This window comes from Somniosus microcephalus, unplaced genomic scaffold (genome assembly GCF_052327205.1).
Source record: "Somniosus microcephalus isolate GS21.2 unplaced genomic scaffold, FLI_Smic_1.0 unresolved_chr1, whole genome shotgun sequence".
NCBI lineage: Eukaryota > Metazoa > Chordata > Chondrichthyes > Squaliformes > Somniosidae > Somniosus > Somniosus microcephalus.
Window position 1 is genome coordinate 54,057,490 of NW_028225179.1, and position 5,094 is coordinate 54,062,583.

The window sequence follows — 5,094 nt, forward strand, 5'->3', positions numbered from 1 at the left end:
ATCCAGTTGTCTCGGCAATCCTTTGTTTCCTTAAAACTGGCATTGAAAATTCCAAAATCCTCCAAGAGGGAGCAGCTTGAAGAAAATAAATTATTTGAAGTAGTTAATTATCGTAATGAGAGAGCCCGCTGCGAGCAGAGCTCGAACCTGCGCGGGGAAACCCCATTGGATTATCAAGTCCAACGCCTTAACCACTCGGCCATCGCAGCCGCGAAAATGTCGGCTCCAAGATACTAAGTTCTCAAATCGCTGATCCTGTTTATTGTTGGCGATGACGGTTTCGTGATATTTAATTTGCTGCAAATTCAGCAAGTCCAGAAGAATCGCAGCGATCATTACAATAAAAGAAAGCTTCCGATATTTAACGGTATGTAAGATGTGGAGAACAGTATGGAATATTCTGCAGGGTAATGAAAATAAACAGCAGAAACATTGTGTTCTGCTCCCACATGACACAGATCAGCCACAGCCTCTGCTCCCTGCCCGCCGGCTGCAGAAACCTTGTCTCCAGATTACAAACTGATTCTAGGTCGGAGATAAATACTCAGGGTAGAGCCTAAACGCAGCGGGTGGGATCAAATAATAAAGCAGTTCTTTTAGACCAGAGACAGCGATAAATGTCCTATATTGCTCACATGCATCAATTTGTGAATCTGACATTAAATGGGTTTAAATACAGTGGGGGGATTTAAAGTAGATTCGGGGTCAATAGTTTCCAAGTTGATCTTTCCTGTGTCTCTCTTGCCTCTCTGCCCCCTTCCTCCCACAGGCTGCCGGTTTTTAAAACTTGTTTTAAATCTGCTGCTTGCTGGACCAGTGCATTCCACAGTCTCACAACCCTTTCTACAAATACCCTTTCAGTGCTTGACTTCTCTGCTTATTAGTTATGAATCACCTTGAGGTGCAATGGTGGCGATTGTGACGTCAGATTAAAAGGCAGGCTATTGGAAACACGTTGGAGTCACAGTTTGTTTTGCACAGAATTGAAACTGAAACTTTTAAGCTGGAATATTGTATTTGCTGCATCACAGTAAACAATATCGTGGTATAACTGTTGGCTTATTTGTTCCCCAGTGTCAGAGGAAGAGTTGTCTGATCCCCCCATTTATTTCATACTCGCTGAGGAGCCCGGCGTTGCCGGGGCTCTTTTGGGGCAGGCGTTTTAAATCGAGTGCCAGGCTTTGGGGCCCTGTCTGTGTCCCTTTGTGAATCTGGTGCTGGGCAACATTTTAAATCGAGTGGCAGGCTTTAGGGCCCTGTGTGTGTCCCTGTCTGTCTACCTTTTAAAAGCTTGCAAAATGAAAGTGAAACTACTTATGGCTTTGGGGCCCTGTCTGTGTCCTTTGTGAATCTGGTGCTGGGCAACATTTTAAATCGAGTGGCAGGCTTAGGGCCCTGTCTGTGTCCCTGTATGTCTGCCTTTTAAAAGGTTGAAAAATGAAAGTGAAAGTACTTATAAAACGTTTTTGGTAAATCTTATGTTATTTTTAAAAGAGATACTAACTTTGAAAGTCGTTATAGCTGGAAGCTGAAGTCATTTGAGCTGGAAGCTTAGTGAAAGAATGGCTGCCACATCCCCGAGATGAAAACGAATAGTCCCGCCCACACACACACCGATTGGCCAACCATCAGGGGACCGTACTGTAGGATTGGTCAATCGTGATGGAACAGGACTGGTGGAACCTTGATGTCAGTCAATCAATGCTAGCAGATAATGAGTTTAATTTTGAAGGTTTTTTGATGAAGGTTTTTTACATAAGGCGCGAACACTTTTCGTCCGACTGAAAAGTAAATATGCTTAAAACCGTCTCTGAAGCGTCAGCTTTCTTTGGAGGTAACGCGCGCGTAGGTACGCCCTGTAACATTCGAGTGCATAGCCCGACAGACGCACAGGCGATGACAGAATGACAGACAGAATGACAGACAGAATGACTGACAGAAGTACCGATTTATATATATAGATAAGACACAAACATAGGGTAATCATTCAGAATCACCTCACAGATTGACACTGAGATAAATTAAGCGGGAGAGACAGAGAGCAATGAGACATATGGCGGAATGGACAAGAGAGCTGGAGAAATAAGAGACGGCCTGAGAGTCCAGAAGACAGTGACCGCAAGCTGATAGACATCAGTGAGTGCGGGCGAGAAATTGTGCCAGCATTTGGTCCCGTGGCTTAGCTGGTCAAAGCGTCTGTCTAATAAACAGGAAATCCTGGGTTCGATTCCCAGCGGGGCCAATTTTTGTAGAATCTCCAGGGGTGAGTTTCTTCTCGTGTGAAAAGGCTACAATTCTTTTAAATGTAACTGTGCCTGCACCAGTTCCCATTCTGGATGAAGGCTTCAGTGGCTGCGAGGCCTCCGTTGAATTTCACCGCTTCTGTATTTCTGGCGGTGCTGATTTTGGACTCTTCATCAAAAATCCATGTTTCCTAAGCAGTGCCATGCGATACTTTGCAGAGCTCCAGTTGTTGATGTGTGGTGCCGTGCTCCTATAGTGATTAATAATCTGCATTCTGGCCGCAGCAACTTCGGCTCCAAACCGAAACATAACGCAGACTTTTCTTCCTTCCACAATCAATAGCTCTCCTTTACTTTCCCCCTTCAATTTCATTATAATTTTCCTGCGGTATTTCCTTAATCTAACATTCACTTTCAGCCACTTAAACTGCTAAGTGTGCTCTGCTACCACCACTCTTCCTGGGCCACATGTCCCATACGCCCCAATCTGAGTTGGTGCTTTGAAACCAGTCGATACATTTAGACCTGCGAGACCTCCCGACAGTCAAGCTCTGCGAAAGCAGAGCCGGCCTTCGGAACCAATGCAGCCCGATTCAGAAAATTCCTTGGGAAATGAAGCTTCAAACTTTTCAAACAAATCGTTTTATTGACATAATAGTACAAGTTTTACAGAGAGAGACTTGTACAACCTCAGTGGTGCAACTCAAAACTCAGAATGTTCAATTCTTCTGCTTCGGGAGAGGGAGAGATGAATTATGAGTTGGTGTCCTCCTTGTTTTTTTTCTGGTCAGTCTTCCAGATCTCCACTCCGTTTGTCTGTCTCCTGGCCTGTCTCCTGCTTTTCACTTTAGAATGGCTGCTCTTGTAACATTGCTGCTGACAGAAACATGCCTTCCAGTGACTTTCCATTCTCTCTCTCCCATGGTTACACAGACTGATGCTACCGGGCAGCAGCGAGTGTATGGGAAGGTACCTCAGAGACTGTCGAGGCCTCCTTATCTGGAGCTTCCAGACAATCTGCAGATAACTTTTGGAATTCGGTCAGCAAACCTTGTTGAAGTAAGTGATCCAGTTGTCTCGGCAATCCTTTGGTTTCCTGAAAACCGGCATTGAAAATTCCAATATCCTCCCAGAGGCAGCAGATTGAAGAAAATAATTTATTTGAAGTAATTAATTATCATAATGAGAAAACCCGCTGCGAGCAAGGCTCGAACCTGCGCGGGGAAACCCCAGTGGATTTCAAGTCCAACGCCTTAACCACTCGGCCATCGCAGCCGCGAAAATATCGGCTCCAAGATACTAAATTCTCAAATCGCTGACCCTGTTTATTGTTGGCGATGATGGTTTTGTGATATTTAATTTGCTGCAAATTCAGCAAGTCCAGAAGAATCGCAGCGATCATTACAATAAAATAAAACTTCCGATATTTAACGGTATGTAAGATGTTGAGAACAGTATGGAATATTCTGCAGGGTAATGAAAATAAACAGCAGAAACATTGTGTTCTGCTCCCACATGACTCAGATCAATCACAGCCTCTGCTCCCTGCCCGCCGCCTGCAGAAACCTTGTCTCCAGATTACAAACTGATTCTAGGTCGGAGATAAATATTCAGGGTAGAGCCTAAACACAGCGGGTGGGAGCAAATAATAAAGCAGTTATTTTAGACCAGAGACAGCGATAAATGTCCTATATTGCTCACATGCATCAATTTGTGAATCTGACATTAAATGGGTTGAAATGCAGTGGGGGGATTTAAAGTAGATTCGGGGTCAATAGTTTCCAAGTTGATCTTTCCTGTGTCTCTCTTGCCTCTCTGCCCCCTTCCTCCCACAGGCTGCCGGTTTATAAACCTTGTTTTAAATCTGCTGCTTGCTGGGCCAGTGCATTCCACAGTCTCACAACCCTTTCTACAAATACCCTTTCAGTGCTTGACTTCTCTGTTTATTAGTTATGAATCACCTTAAGGTGCAATGGTGGCGTTTGTGACGTCAGATTAAAAGGCAGGCTATTGGAAACACGTTGGAGTCAGTTTCCTTTGCCCAGAATTGAAACTGAAACTTTTAAGATGGAATATTGTATTTGCTGCATCACAGTAAACAATATCGTGTTATAACTGTTGGCTTATTTGTTCCCCAGTGTCAGAGGAAGAGTTGTCTGATCCCCCCATTTATTTCATATAAGACACAAACATAGGGTAATCATTCAGAATCACCTCACAGATTGACACTGAGATAAATTAAGCGGGAGTTACAGAGAGCAATGGGACATATGGCGGAATAGACAAGAGTGCTGGAGAAATAAGAAACGGCCTGAGAGTCCAGAAGACTGCGACCGGAAGCTGATAGACATCAGTGAGTGGGGGCGAGAAATTGCGTCAGCATTGGGTCCCGTGGATTGGCTGGTCAAAGCGTCTGTTTGGTAAACAGGAGATCCTGGGTTCGATTCCCAGCGCGGCCTATTTTTATAGAATCTCCAGGGGTGAGTTTCTTCTCGTGTGAAAAGGCTACAATTCTTTTAAAAGTAACTGTGCCTGCACCAGTTCCCATTCTGGATGAAGGTTCCAGTGGCTGCGAGGCGTGCGTTGAATTTCACCACCACCTTCTCAAGGCCAATGAGGGATGGGCAATAATTGCTTGCCTTGTCAGCGATGCTCACATTCCAGGAGGGAATAAAAAGAATAGCATTGCCACGCACGATACCGCTTAATAAAGGGATTGTTGATGAAGAGTATGACTAACTAGATGCTGCTTGACCCAATCAATGCTTCCAATATCATATATTTTTATTTTGAACTTTGCAGCGAGCATTTCTTTGGTAAAACCCGAAAATATATAAAATTGTGGCAGCGG

At 44.3% G+C, this 5,094-nt stretch overlaps 1 non-coding gene across 1 annotated transcript; it reads right to left on the reverse strand.

Moving 5' to 3' along the window:
- Nucleotides 1-3,436: 3,436 nt before the first annotated feature.
- On the reverse strand, nt 3,437-3,518 carry trnas-uga (transfer RNA serine (anticodon UGA)). The gene has a single exon. It is a non-coding gene; the product is annotated as a tRNA-Ser (tRNA).
- Nucleotides 3,519-5,094: the final 1,576 nt, after the last annotated feature.